General features: G+C 47.1%; 1 protein-coding gene across 2 annotated transcripts in view; it reads left to right on the forward strand.

Annotated features, from left to right (window-relative positions):
* Nucleotides 1–3,788: 3,788 nt before the first annotated feature.
* Nucleotides 3,789–16,140, forward strand: part of LOC140729772 (ras association domain-containing protein 8-like) — a 110,339-nt gene continuing 97,987 nt past the window's right edge. Inside the window, exon 1 of one of the 2 annotated variants that reach the window (XM_073049970.1) lies at nt 3,789–3,879. The gene's annotated coding sequence lies outside the window, so the exon portion shown is untranslated. Of the gene's footprint in view, nt 3,880–7,292; nt 7,442–16,140 lie in introns of those variants that run through there. The other variant, XM_073049968.1, reaches the window with a different exon arrangement.

The raw sequence follows: 16,140 nt of genomic DNA on the forward strand, positions 1-16,140 counted from the left end.
TCTGCAGAATCTCCTGCGTATATGATTTACTACACCATTCTGCTGTTTTGGGTACATCACAAGAGAAAACCTGCAGATGCTGGAAATCCAAACAACTCACACAAAATGCTGGAGGAACTCAGCAGGCCAGGCAGCATCTATGGAGGGGAATATAAACAGGTGACGTTTCAGGCCAAAATGTTGACTGTACCTTTTTCCATAGATTCTGCTTGGCCTGCTGAGTTCCTCCAGCATTTTGTGTGTGTTGTTTTGGGTATGTCATTGTATTTGTCATGATCCTGTACACTGTTTACCCTGTGAGTTCCACGTGAGCCAGGAATTTCATTCCATGCTTGTATATGTGATAATAACCCATCCGAACCTGTAGCAGTTGGGGCCTACTGAATCTCACAGAACTGATTGACTTGCTGTTGCAAGGATTAACTAGTCTGGTGTGGCAGAGAGTCACAGACTGCCCAGTACCAGAACAGACAAGGCACTGTCGGACCACTGGTTGGTCAGCATTTGGACCTAATGATACTGAGAACATTGCGTTTTGTGAGAGACAACTGGTCTGGTATGGGTAGGGAGTCACACGTAATCAGGGAGAGGTGAGGAGTCACAGACTGCCCAGTACCAGAACAGACAAGGCACTGTCGGACCACTGGTTGGTCAGCATTTGGACCTAATGATACTGAGAACATTAGTCCTCTGGTCTTGGTACAAATAAGGGTCACCTCAAGGAGCCTTTAGGAATTGCCACATTGGTGGGCCTGGAGTTACGTAGAGGTCAGACTGGCTAAAGATGGCAGATGTCCCCTCCTGAAGGATTTAGTGAACCTGGGGGCTTTTCATGACCATCTGGTCGATCTTGTATTCTCATCACCAATGACTTGCTGCTCATCCCAAATTCCAGATTCCAGCTCTTTCTGGTTTCTCTCCAGAACTGTCAGTGAGATGTGAACTCTGGCCCCTGGATTGGTAGTCCAGTGTACGTGCACACACACACACACACACACCCACACACTCACACTCATACACACACACACACACACACACTCAGACACACACACACTCTCACACTCATACACACACACACTCATACGCACACACACACACTCATACACACACACACTCAGACACACACACTCTCACACTCATACACACACACTCATACGCACACACACACACTCAGACGCACACACACACACTCACACACTCACACTCATACACACACACACTCTCACACTCATACACACACACTCATACACACACACACTCAGACGCACACACACACTCACACTCATACGCACAGACACACACTCACACATACACACACACTCACACTCATACACACACACTCATACGCACACAGACACACACACACACACACTCACACTCACTCACGTTTGAAATATTACATGCAATATGGACACCGTATCTAAGGATAGGTGTGCTGTCCCTGGAGAGGATTCATAGGACTGTTCCCAGAACAAAAAGATTAAGTAATGAGGAGTGTTTGATAGCACTGGGCCTGTACTCACTGGAGTTTAGAAGAATGAGGGGGAATCTCGTTGAAACTTATTGAATATTGAAAGACCTAAATAGAGTGGATGTGCAGAGGATGATTCCTATAGTGGCAGATTCTAGGACAGAGGGCACAGCCTCAGGATTGAAGGATGTCCATTTAGAACAGAGATGAGGAGGAATTTCATTACTCAGAGGGTGGTGAGCCTGTGGAATTCTTTGACACTATTGGCTGTGGAGGCCAAGTCATTGAGTATATTTAAAGGAAAGGTTGATATGTCCTTGATTAGTCAGGGTGTCAAAGGTTATGGGGAGAAGACAGGAGAATGGGGTTGAAAGAGAAAATTCAGCCATGATTGAAAGATTGGGCAGACTGGATGGCCTGAACGGTGTAACTGTGTTCTGATGTTTTGTGGTCTAAATACACACACACACAACACAGCATGCACAATGTCTGAAGCCACTGTTTGTATGTTTACTCAGAATCAGAACTAAGATGGGTGAGGGGGTCCTTAAAGATGGATGTCACCCTTTTCAGGCATCACCTTTTGAAAGTACCCTAGACGATGGGCAGGCTAGTGCCCATGATGGAGCTGGTTGAGTTTACACCCTTCCGCAGTGTTTTCTGACCCTGAGCAGTGGCCCCTCTATCCTAGACAGCAACGCACCGGTTAGAATTGCCTTCAGAGTTAAAGTGCAAAGGTTAGTTTGGACTAACTCTCACTGGCTCAGTGCAGCCACAACATGACACAGCCGAACCCCGGGCAGTTCGTCCGCACTCGTTTCTTCTCACTGCTTAGTCTCGCGTGGATTTTATTACTTGCTCGCTGATTTCACTGTGATATTTAATTGGTTCTTGTTGGTCTGGGCTTGTGGTGTCAGAAACACACATGGAGGTGAAGCAAGAAACAGACCCAGCATGCCAGAAGTCCTTCATCAGAACCAGAGGTCTTTGACGTGAAATATTAATCCTCTTTCTCTCCCCACAAGTGCTGTCTGCCCTGATGAGTGTATCAGCAGTTTGCTTTTACTTTAGATTTCCAAAACCTGTAGTTTTTCCATCTTCTGGTTTGACCTGAAGTGCCGACTATCCCTCTCCCCACACCCCCCCCCCACAGATGCTGCTCAACTTGCTGTGTCCCTGTACAATTTATTGTTGCTCCAGATTCTGAGCCTGAGATTCCAGCGACTCCTGTCTCTTCAAAATAAACTTATTAACAAAGCACTTTTATGTCGCCTTTTACTACCCTGAGATCCATTTTCTTGTGGCCATTCGCAGTAATATAAAGGAAAGGAATAGAATCGATGAAAGACCGTTCCCAACAGGACAAACAACCAACCTACAAACTGTGTAAATATAAAATGAAGAAAAAAACAAAATAATAATAAATAAATAAGCCATAAATATCAAGAACATGAGATGAAGAGTCCTTGAAAGTGAGTCCATAAGTTGTGAGAACTGTTCAGTGTTGAGGTGAGTGAAATTATCCCGCTAGTTCAAGAGCCTGATAATAACTGCTCCTGAACCTGGTGGTGTGGGACCTGAGGCTCCTGTACCTCCTTCCTGATTTATTTATTTAGAGATACAAAGTTGAATAGGCTCTTCTGACCTTTCAGCCTCACCACCCAGCAACCCTCACGGACAGCAATGACCAATTAACCCACACGGCACGTCTTCAGACAGTGGAAGGAGCGCAGGGCACCCGGAGCAAACGCATGCAGTCCGCAGGGATCTCTCACAGAGGATGCCAAAGCTGATCTCCAAACTCTCACGCCCCGAACGGCTCCCGGTTCAGGAACAGTAATAGTGCCGCGCTGACTGCTACACTACCCGGCAGCAGAGAGAGGAGAGCACGGCCGCCTGGGTCTCTGTCTCCTGGAGATCCCAATGTTCTGACCACACACGGCCCAACTCCTGACGGCCGCGGCGCCGCAGAACCGGAATACTATTACCTGGCGAGGAGGATTGAACTCCTGCCTTGTCTGTACGGAGTTTCTCCATCCTTTCCCGTGGGCATGGGTTTCCTTCAGGTGCTCCGCTCTCCTCTCACATTCCAAAGATTTGAGGGTTAGGATTAGTAATTAATCCGGCGCTCCGGATGTGGCCTCCCCATCGAGAGAGTGACCTGCGTTAATCACAGCTGATGTGTTGGAGGGAGATGAACGTCACGGTCAGGAGGGAACGGGGTGGAATGAGAAGTTGGAAGATTCGCCATCTGTCAGTGGAGCGAAGGGAACTGAGTCAATGGTACAGCTGGAGGAACTGGCCGCTGCCGACAGGAACAGGAAAGGCTGGTTACCTGAAAGTATTGACGTCAGGACTGAAGCCTAGGGCTGTACTGTGCCAACGTAGAACAGGTGACCAGACAGCAGGTGATCATACAATTAGATATAGATTTATTTGTCACAAATACATCAAAGCGTAATTTGCATTAACAACCAACACACCTGAGGATGTAAACACAAGAAACTGCAGATGCTGGAAATCCAGAGCAACACACACAGAATGCTGGAAATCCAGAGCAACACACACGGAATGCTGGAAATCCAGAGCAACACACACCGAATGCTGGAAATCCAGAGCAACACACACCAAATGCTGGAAATCCAGAGTAACACACACAGAATGCTGGAAACCAGAGCAACACACACCGAATGCTGGAAATCCAGAGCAACACACACAGAATGCTGGAAATCCAGAGCAACACACACCGAATGCTGGAAATCCAGAGCAACACACACCGAATGCTGGAAATCCAGAGCAACACACACAGAATGCTGGAAATCCAGAGCAACACACACGGAATGCTGGAAATCCAGAGCAACACACACCGAATGCTGGAAATCCAGAGCAACACACACAGAATGCTGGAAATCCAGAGCAACACACACCGAATGCTGGAAATCCAGAGCAACACACACAGAATGCTGGAAATCCAGAGCAACACACACCGAATGCTGGAGGAACTCGGCAGGTCAGGCGGCATCTATGGAGAGGAATAAACTGTCGGCAATTCAGGCCAAGATCCTTCTTCAGGATGGGAAAGGAAGGGGGAAGAGGGTGGGGGTGATAGCTAGAAGGTGATAGATGAAGTAATTGGGGTAGGAAAGATAAAGGGTTGGAGAGGAGAGTGGACCAAAGGGAAAAGGGAAGGGGGAGGTAGGTGACAGGTAGGTGAGAAGAGGTAAGAAGCCAGAGTGGGGGACAGAAGGAGAGGAAGGAGAAATTGATAAGGATAAGGATGTGTTGGGGGCAGCTTGTAAGTGTTACCACACACTCCAGTGCCAACGTGATGTACCTACCATGTTCAGCAGAACAACACAGCAACAACAAGAGTAAGACAAGCCCCTTTCTCAGCCACTCACACATGCAGGCGTGTCTCCACCCAGCCTCCAGTCCTTGACCCTGGACTCAGGCCTCAGGCCTCTGACCTCTAGACAAGTCAGGCTAGGAGTTTTGATCCTTGGGTGCCAACATCAAGACTCACTGAAACTTCAGTCTTCAACCTTCGGGGTTATATTGCGGGGAGGCCAGAGGCTGAAAGCTCTGAGTGGAGGGGTGTTAAACTGGGGAGACTGGGGCTTGGGGTCACACCGTGCAACTTCCCATGTCTCACCCCCACCCCCTGTCTGTGCGTGTGTCTGGTGGTCTGTGGTTCTGCAGAGGGTCTCAGGATGGTAGATTGTCCCTGATTGCCTTCTGTGCCACTGTGTCTGTGCAGACCGATAATGGAGATAAGGAGAATCCCACCTCCCAGTCCTTGCTTTGTAGGTCCCAGCACACCCCCACCCTAGTTCACCCAGGCACCACCAACCTCCCCGAGCACCAGTGGTGTGACCAGACAGCGGATAACATTCCGCTCTTGTTTTTTTCAAGGTCCTGGGAATTCTGAATGGACAATGAATCCATGAACACTACCTTACCATTTTTGCTCTATTTTTACACTACTTACTGTATTTAATGTTTTATATATTTCGGTGTGTGTTGCTCTGGATTTCCAGCATCTGCAGATTTTCTTGTATCTCAGCTACAGGCAGATGTTTGTTGAATTTCTCATGTTTAGTAAAGGTCCGGGTATTAGGTGGGGAAGTGGAGCTGGGCTTGGGCAAGAGAGGGTGTCAACTCCCCCCTGCTTTGCAACCCCCCCCCCACAGTCTGAACTTTCCTCCATAGTGCTACTTCCTTTCCAGAATTTTCTGATGGGGGGGTGAGTGTTGACTTTTGTGGATGTGACTAGGGTAACATGAGTGGCTGGCAGGGATGAACTGGGTCAAGTAGCCTGTGACAGAATGTGAGGCATCGAAAGGGTCCGATCAGGAATGCCCGGATCCTCTTGGTTGCTGGGACGGACCCTGGTGCTGGCTCATTCTGTGACCCACTGTATTGGAATGTGTCAAACTGTATCTTCACCCAGTGTGGCCCTGCGTTCTCACAGCCGCCTGTACATACAGGTGTCCCCTGCTTTACGAATGTTCGCTTTATGCCACTTTGCTTTTACAAAAGACCTACATTAGGGATAGTCCGGGTAATTAAAGACCAGTGAGCCTCACGTCTGTGGTGGGAAAGCTGTTGGAAAAGATTCTTAGAGATAGGATCTATGGGCATTTAGAGAATCATGGTCTGATCAGGGACAGTCAGCATGGCTTTGTGAAGGGCAGATCATGTCTAACAAGCCTGATAGAGTTCTTTGAGGAGGTGACTGGGCATATAGATGAGGGTAGTGCAGTGGATGTGATCTACATGGATTTTAGTAAGGCATTTGACAAGGTTCCACACGGTAGGCTTATTCAGAAAGTCAGAAGGCATGGGATCCAGGGAAATTTGGCCAGGTGGATTCAGAATTGGCTTGCCTGCAGAAGGCAGAGGGTCGTGGTGGAGGGAGTACATTCAGATTGGAGGGTTGTGACTAGTGGTGTCCCACAAGGATCTGTTCTGGGACCTCTACTTTTTGTGATTTTTATTAACAACCTGGAAGTGGGGTTAGAAGGGTGGGTTGGCAAGTTTGCAGACGACACAAAGGTTGGTGGTATTGTAGATAGTGTAGAGGATTGTCGAAGATTGCAGAGAGAGATTGATAGGTTGCAGAAGTGGGCTGAGAAGTGGCAGATGGAGTTCAACCTGGAGAAGTGTGAGGTGGTACACTTTGGAAGGACAAACTCTTTTTTCCCATATAAATTAATGGTTCTTCGCTTTATGCCATTTCAGCTTAACAAAGGTTTCATGGGAACGCTCTACCTTTGTAAAGGGGGGGGGGGGGACACTAGAATACTGATTCTATTGTGTTACTTACTGTGGGTGTCCACAAGAAACTGAATTTCAGGGTGCGTATGGCTACATAAATGTACTTTGATAATAAATATACTTTGATTTACGCGTACTGGTAGTTGTACCACCTGTTCTGGTAGGTGTACCGCCTGTACTGGTGTTACCTGTATTGTACCTGTACCACCTACAGAGAGGCCGGTTCCCCAGTACTTGTACTGCTTATGCCTATAGCTGTACAGTTGTACCTGTACCCTAGCACCCCTTTACCAGTTACTTGTCTCGTGGTACGTATGGCATCGGTGCCTGTTCATGTAGCTTTACCCCTGTGCCTGTACCACTTGTACAGTACTAAGTCACTGTACTACCTGGACCACTCACACATGACCAAGTTATTGTATCACCTGTACCTGGTTCCCTGTACTCCCAGCTACCTGTACCTGTCCCGCCGGTATCCCAGCACCACCTGTAGCGGTGACGCCGCCCGGTGCCCGCCCCCGGCGGGACAGACTGTTCCGTCTCCGGCTCCTCCCACACCTGGGCCGGGGTGCGGCCGCTGCGAGTCGGAGTGTTGCGGGAGAGAGAGCCAGTGCGAGTGCGTCTCACGTCTCCTTTGGATCAGCGGCACCCCGGGATCGGGGATCGGGAGCTGCTGTCCCATACCGAGTCACGGTGAGTGCCTGAACCCGGGGACCGTGCGCCCTCCCTCCTACCTCCACCCCCTACCCTCCAGCCCTGCACCCCTCCCTCCACCAAGTCGGGAAAGTTTGTCCTGCCGGAAAACTCCGGGCTCCCGGTCTGCATCCGACACCGAGTCCGGATCTGGATCTAGATTCGGGTCTGAGACTGGACCTGGATCCGGGTGCTGGTCTACCTCCCCACCTTTCCGCACCCAGATCCCAGGCTCCGGCTGCGATCCAGCTCCCGGATTTCCACTTGTGGCCGGTCCCTGTCCCGGGCGAGAGAGAGAGGTTTCACCCCTCGTGGGAAGAGGCGACCGAGAACGGGGGTGAGGTGGGGGACCTTGACAAAAGCGAAAAACAAAGGATGCACTGTCATTAAAGTAGGGGTCGCCGCTCAGCAGAGGGTGTCAGGGGTCTGAGAAGACTGGCCGCTGATGTGGACAATCGGTGTAAGTGTGGCCCAGGGGGAGCGCTGGGTATAAACCTGAGTTACAGGGAAGGTTTAAAGGGCAGGGACGTTATACTCTGGAGGTACGAGATTGGATTTCATCCAGGTATGCAAACTTATGAGGTGTATAGATAGGGTGAATACGTGCAGGCTTTTTCCTCTGAAGTTGAATGTGTGTAAGCTATTTTACGTGTTTAAATTTATTGTGTTTGTTATTATAGTGTTTTTTGTGCTGCAGAAACAGAGTAACTATTATTTTGTTCTCTTTACACTCCTGTACAGGAAATGACATTAAGCAATCTTTAAGTAGAGGCCATGAGTTAAGGGTTGAAGGTTAATGGGAACATGGAGGGTGGTGAGAGTGTGGAATGAACTGCTGGCACAAGTGGTGGGTGTGGGTTTGATTTCAACATTTAGGAGAAATTTGCATAGGTACATAGATGGGAGGGGTATGGTCCAGTGCAGGTCAATGGGACCAGGCACATTAATAGTTTGGTATGTACTAGATGGGCTGAATGGCCTGTTTCTGTGCCATTGTGTTCTATGATACTCTAATGGTTACGCCGTTACTCAAGGCTCCGGTTGGAGCTGTGTACCAGTACCCTGGCACGTATAGAGTGTGTGGACTCAAACGGTGAAAGTGGGGTCAAGCCTGTGAACTTTCGAATTCTGAGAAGAAGCTGGAAATGCTCGGGCAGCGTCTGCGGAGAGGGAAGCAGTTAATGTTTCCGGGTTTTGCTGCTTCCTGTGCAGCTGAGTGTTTCCAGAACCTTCTGTTTGTGATTTTAATGAGACTTGAACCTTCATAAAGTAGTTTGTTGCCCTGTTTCTGTTGTACTGAGCTGAACAGTTTGGTAAACTGATTTGTTACTGTCACATTGGATGGCATGGTAGCATGGCGGTCAGCACCTCGCACTACAGCGACTCTGAATGTGGTTCAGTTCCCACCCCTGTCCCTAAGGAGTTTGTACAGACCCCCCGTGATCACATGGGTTTCCTCCAGGTGCTCCGGTTTCCTCCCACAGCCCGAGAGGTCAGTAGGTTTATACGTGTAATTGGACTCAGTGGGCCAGAAGGGCCTGTTAGCATGCAGTACTCCAAAGTGAAATGGATATCACAACGTCCCTGCACAGCAAGGACTCTACAACTCCCCTTTCAGTATTTACACTCTTATCTTTTGCACTTTGGTTGTTTATGTGTACATTTTGTAAATTACATTGTATTTTTTTATTTTCCTGTAAATGCCTGCAAGGAAATGGATCTGGTGGGGGTATATGGTAACTGTACGCACTTTGATTTTGACATAATTATGCAATCATTGAAGTAGAACAAGGGAAAACAATAACAGATACAGAATAAAGTGTAACAGTTACAGAGAAGTGCTGAGATGCAAGGGCAGATTGTGACGTCTCATAGATTGGGAATAATGAAGTTAACTCGTATCTGAAAGTCAGTGAATTTGTGGAGTGAGGTTGTGAAGGTTTTCTGTAACAGCACAAACAAGGGAGTGAACCATATAATATTCAGTACCAGCTATTGAACCGGATATAGCTAACAGCCTATTCATGTGTGAGCACATGTCTAATAGCAACTGTAATATAAAGTACAAACACAGGAGATTCTGCAGGTGCTGGATCCAGACCAACACCCACAAAAAGCCCCAGGAACTCAGCAGAGCAGGAAGCATCTATGGAGAGGGTACATAGTCATTGTTTCGAGCCAAGCCCTTCATCAGGACTGGAAAGGAAGGGGATAAAGCCAGTTGCATCTGGTTTATAGAAGGTGTTTGAACAGGAGAAATGTGAAACAGAGCAGACGGTAAAACTCCTAAACCGCTGAGTGGTCGGCCTGACCCTGTTACAGCCTGGTGCTTTCCAGAGCCGTCTGTAAGGAGTTTGCATGCTCTCCCCGTGACCGTATAGGTTTCCTCCCACAGTCCAAAGAAGCACTTGGTTAACTGTCCTATGATTAGGCTGGAGTTAAATCAGCGGGTTGCTGGTTCTTGGGCCAGAAGGGCCTATTCCATGCTGTTTCTCTTAATAAAATAAATACTGTCACATGGACTGAGGTTCCAGTAATTTTTTTTAACTTTACATAAACCGTGCTTCTTGTTTGTCATCCATCCTGCTGAATCAGAAAGAACAAGGAACAAATTTGGTTACAATTACGTAGAACATTGAGGTAGTACAAGGGAAAAGCAATAACAGCGTACAGGGTGAAGTGTTCCTGTTACAGAGAGAGTGCAGGCAGGCAGGCAGTAAGGGGAAACATAGCAGAACTCAGCAGGTCAGGCAACATCTGTGCTGGAAACAGAGTTAATATTTAAGATGCAGGGTGTTTGATCAGAACTGGGAGAAAGTTTATCACCAAGTGTTTTCAATTCTAGTGAAAGATTATTGACCAGTAAACCTTGCTTTGTTTTCCCCAGTCACAGGGACTGGCTGAGGCCTTGCAAGGTGGTGGTCAGCTTAACTCAGAAAAGATTTGCTAGCATTGGAGAAGGTCCAGACGGGGTTTGCGAGAATGATCCCTGCAATGAAAGGGTTAACATTTAATGGTTCTAGGCCTGTACATATTGGAGTTTAGAAGAATTGAAACCTATTGAATATTGAAAGGCCGAGAATGAGTGGATATGGTGAAGATGTTTTCTATAGTGGGGGAGTCTAGGACCAGAGGACACAGCCTCAGAATAGAGATGAGGAGGAATTTCTTTAGCCAGAGGGTGGTGAATCTGTGGAATTCATTGTCACGGACGGCTGTGGAGGCCAAGTTATTAAAGCAAAGGTTGGATAGGTTTTTGATTAATCGGGGCATCATAGGTTAAGAGGAATAATAATTCAGCCACGATGCGGTGGTGGAGAAGACTTGATGGGCCATATGGCTTAATTCTGCTCATGTGTCTGATGGCCTTATATTTCTGTGTCTCCCCATCTCCACAGCGGGCGGTCTCAGTACTCCAGTTGGCTGTTTCCAAACACAAGGTTTGCTAATGTTACACAGCGGGGTTAAAACTAGAGTTATGGGGGGGTGGGAACCAGAGTGCCAGAACAGTTAGTGGAGAGGCTGTGGAGAAAGGTGTTGTTAAGCCTACATTCAAGGTTAGGAATCAAAGTGGTGGCGCTAATGTGCTGAGTTGCATATATTTCAATGCAAGGAGTGTTGTAGGAAAGGCAGAAGGCTCAGGGCATGGATCAACACCTGGAATTATGACATTGTAGCCACTAGTGAGACAGGAGGGGCAGCTTAGTGTACGGGGGTTCTGTTGTTTTAGACATGATAGAGTGGGAAGGATTAAAGGGGGGGGGGGGGTTGGGAATACCAGTCAGGGAAAATGTCACAGCAGTGCTCAGTCAGGACCGACTGGAGAGAGCTTGTCCAGTAAGGCATCACGGGTAGAACTGAGGAATAAGAAAAGCAGGACCATGTTAATAGGATTATATTATAAATCACCCAACGGTCTGTGAGATTTTAAGGAGCAAATTTGCAGAGCAATCGCAGACTGTTGCAAGAAATGCAAGGTTGTGATGGTAAACACGAGGAAATCTGCAGATGCTGGAAATTCAAACAACACACACAAAATGCTGGTGGAACACAGCAGGCCAGGCAGCATCTATAAGGAGAAGCACTGTCAACGTTTCGGGCCGAGACCCTTCGTCAGGACTAACTGAAAGGAGAGATAGTAAGAGATTTGAAAGTGGGAGGGGGAGGGGAAAATGCGAAATGACAGGAGAAGACCGGAGGGGGTGGGGTGAAGCTAAGAGCTGGAAAGGTGATTGGCAAAAGGGATACAGAGCTGGAGAAGGGAAAGGATCATGGGACAGGAGGCCTCGGGAGAAAGAAGGGAGGGGGGAAGCACCAGAGGAAGATGGAGAACAAGCAGAGTGATGGGCAGAAAAAGACAAAAAAAAAGGGAGGGGGAAAAAAACTAAATATATCAGGGATGGGGTAAGAAGGGGAGGAGGGGCATTAACGGAAATTAGAGAAGTCAATGTTCATGCCATCAGGTTGGAAGCTACCCAGCCGGTATATAAGGTGTTGTTCCTCCAACCTGAGTGTGGCTTCATCTTGACAGTAGAGGCCATGGATAGACATATTAGAATGGGAATGGGACGTGGAATTAAAATGTGTGGCCACTGGGAGATCCTGCTTTCTCTGGTGGACCGAGCGTAGGTGTTCAGCGAAACGGCCTCCCAGTCTGTGTCGGGTCTCACCAATATATAAAAGGCCACACCGGGAGCACCGGACGCAGTATACCACACCAGCCGACTCACAGGTGAAGTGTCGCCTCACCTGGAAGGACTGTCTGGGGTCCTGAATGGTGGTGAGGGAGGAAGTGTAAGGGCAGGTGAGACCCTTCGTCAGGACTAACTGAAAGGAAAGATAGTAAGGGATTTGAAAGTAGTGGGGGGGAGGGGGAAATGCGAAATCACAGATCCATAATTGAAAGTAGTGTCACAGGTAGATAGGGTCATAAAGAAAGTTTTTGGCACATTGGCCTTCATAAATCAACATATTGAGTACAAGAGTCAGGATGTGATGTTGAAGTTGTGTAAGATGTTGGTGACGTCTAATATGGAGTATTGTGTGCAGTTTTGGTCACCTACCTACAGGAAAGACGTAAATAAGGTTGAAAGAGTAAAATTTACAAGGACTGTAGGATGTGAGTTATAAGGAAAGATTGAATAGGTTAGGATTTTACTCCCTGGGACATAAAAGATTGAGGGGTGATTTGATAGAAGTTTACAACATGATGAGGGTTATAGAAGGGTACATGCAAGCAGGCTTTTTCCACTGAGGTTGGGTGAAATTACAGTTAGAATAATGGGTTAAGGGTGTAAGAGGAATTTTTCATTCTGAGGGTGTTGAGAGTGTGGAGCAAACTGCCAGCACAAGTAGTGAATGCAGGATCAATTTTAACGTTTGGATGGGGAGGGCTAGAGAGGGCTACACTCTGGCTGCAGGTCAGTGGGATGAGGCAGATTAATAGTTCAGCATAGACTCGGTCTGAAAGGCCTGTTTCTGTGCTGTAGTGCCTTCCCCACCATTGAGCAATACACGGAGCATTGTCACAGGAATGCAGTATCCATCAGGGACATGGTCACAGGAATGCAGTATCCATCAGGGACATTGTCACAGGAATGCAGCATCCATCAGGGACATTGTCACAGGAATGCAGTATCCATCAGGGACACCCCCACCCAGGTCATGCTTTCTTCTTGCTGTTGTCATCAGGATGGTGTCAGGAGCCTCAGGATCCACACCATCAGGTTCAGGAACAGTTACTACCCCTCAACCTCTTGAACCAGAGTGACTAACTTCACTCGACCCATCACTGAACTGTTCCCATAATCTATGGACTCACTTTCAAGGTCTCTTCATCCCATGTTCTCAATATTTATTGCATATTTATTTATTATTATTACTGTATTTTTTTTCTCAGCTCAAGCTGGTAAAACCTGTATGGGCATAGCCAAACACACTCACTTCTCAACTGTTAGGAACTTCTGGGCTGTCCGAGTGGCATTTAGTATTGTGGTTTTCTGGAGATTTGTGGGTCTAATTGTTTAATGCCATCGTGTAGCGATTGGGTTGATTCTAGTTGTAGATACTACTGTTGGGACAATATATACCTTGTTCATATTCCATAGTCTTTCAATTTCCTCTTTTAATTCAGCATATTTCTGGTGTTTTTCATTATTGATTTCTGTGAGTTAAGAGTGTTTGGAATGGCGATATCTACTAAGTACGTTGTTCTTGCTTGTGTTTATCCTGTGTTATTATATCCAGATGGTTGTGGATTATCTGGAATAGTGGATCGATCGTAATATTTGTAGGATTCTGACTCTAAAATGGGACCAGGCTTGTGTTTATAGTGAGGTATGGTGGTTTTTATGAGTTTGTATTTTAAAGTAAGATTTTGGTGAATGATATTTGCCACTTGATTATGCCTGTGTGAGTAATCAGATTGAGTTAAACTGCTGCAGGATCCTGTAATGTGTTGGGTAGTTTCTGGTTTCTCCTGGCATTTTCTATATTTATCATCTTGAATTTGTTGGCCTTTTATTATGCATTGTTGCCATCTTATTTATGTTAACCACCTGGTCCTGTATTGCCATTCCCCATCCCCTTTCCCTCTCTCACTTTATCTCCCTGCCCGCCCGTTGCCTGCCTCTGGTGCTCCTCCCTCCCTCCTCCTTCTTCCATGGCCGTCTGTCTCGTTCACCAATTAACTTCCCAGCTCTTGACTTCAGCCCTTCCTCTCCAGGTTTCACCCATCACCTGGTGTTTCTCTTCCCCTCACACCACCTTTTAATTCTACTCCTCAGCTTTTTTTCTCCAGTCTTGCTGAAGGGTTTTAGCCCAAAATGTTGGCTATACTTTTCCCATAGATACTGAGTTCCTCCAGCATTGTGTGTGTTGCTCGGATTTCCAGCATCGTCAGAATGGTGAATCTGTGGAAGTCGTTGCCACAGATGGCTGTGGAGGCCAGGTCATTGGGTCTATTTAAAGCAGATGTTTATTAGTCAAGAGCATCAAAGGTTTGAGGGAGAATGGAGTTGAGAGGGATAGTAAATCTGCCATGACGGATTGGTGGCGAAGACTTGATGGGCTGAATGGCCTCATGTCTTATGGTCTTGTGTTTCTGTGTCCATGGCAGTCTCAGCCCATGAAGTGGTGGGTGGTGTTGGCGAGGGCTCAGGGTGACGTGAGTCGGCTTCCACTCTGGGAGAGCAGGAACACATACGGAGATACAGTGAAAAGCTTGTCTTGTGAACTGTCAATACGGATCACGGATCAGATCATTACACAGTGCATTGAGGCCGGCTAAGGTAAAACAATAACAATGCAGAATAAAGTGCAACAGCTACAGAGAAGGTGCAGTGCAGATAGACAATATTTACTGGAGAAATGTTAGCAAGGGTTTCGGGGAAGTGACAGTGTCATCAGGGAAGGCAGAACAGGTGTCATTGTTGGTCGAAGGGGACAACGGAGAGTGCCAAAGCAATGGGTGGGGAGTGCAGAGGTCCTACAAAAAACAGCTGTGTTTCTATGTTTCTTCCCCCTTCCTTTCCAGTCCTGATGAAAATATCGACTGTTTATTCATTCTCACTGACCTGCTGAGCTCCTCCAGCATTTTGTGTGTGTGTCTCTCTGTGAGATTATTTGGAAGAAGAGTGTGCTTGCCATCACACTTTCCAGGAAATGACCCATCAGGGCCAATGACCTTGCTTTTGTACATCCGCATGGAATGTGCAACCGGCTCTTCACTTCAGTGTTCATGGGGGTGATAACGCTCCCAAAGTCCTAAATCAGGAATTGGGACTTGCTGAGGTTAATGTAAGAGCAGTGAGGAATGTAGAAGGACGGAAGTGTGTGGTGGACACAGGAGTGGGCGGTTCTCACCAGCAGGGTGGTGGGGGAGGAAGAGAACATTACAGAGTTGTAACTTCCATCATTCAGGAGAATTCCTCGAGATTTCCCAGTCGTCAACCATTTTATATTCATCTCCCATTCCATTCTGACATGTTAATCCATGGCCTCCTCACAATGAGCCCACACTCAGATTGGACGAGCAACACCTCATATTCTGTCCAAGTAGCCTCCAACCTGATGACATGAATATAAATTTCTCCAACTTCTGGCAATTTATCCTCCTTCCCGCCCTCTTCATCAATTCCCCATTCTGGCCTCTTACGTCTTGTCTTCTCTTCCCCTGCCTGTCACTTCCCCTGGTGAAGCTCCTCCTTCCTTTTCTCCCATGGTCCATTCTCCTCTCCAATCAGATTCCTCCAGCATTTTGCGTGAATGTTGCCTCTATAGATTGTAAGTTTGCAAGTGTGATTCTGAATAGAAGAGGCTAACTGGGTGGAAATGTCTGACAGGAATAAGGACATGGTCTGAGTTCTAGACAGGACTGTGCATGGACATTATTTCCATGGGCATCAGGAATGCATTTGATCGAGTTGCAAAGTGTGTAACAAATGATCTCATAAACACACAAGATTCTGCAGATGCTATAAAATGCAAGTTCAAGTTTATTGTCATCTGACTACACATACATGTAACCAAACAAAACAACATCCCTCCAGACCTGGTCACCCACAATACATACAGTGTCATGAAAAAGTTTGGGCATCCCTGGTCAAAATTTCTGTTACTGTGAATAGTTACGTGAGTAGAATATGAACTGATCTCCAAAAGTCATAAAATTATAGAATGAAACATTCTTTTCAACATTT

The sequence above is a fragment of the Hemitrygon akajei genome, chromosome 6 (assembly GCF_048418815.1).
Source record: "Hemitrygon akajei chromosome 6, sHemAka1.3, whole genome shotgun sequence".
Lineage (NCBI taxonomy): Eukaryota > Metazoa > Chordata > Chondrichthyes > Myliobatiformes > Dasyatidae > Hemitrygon > Hemitrygon akajei.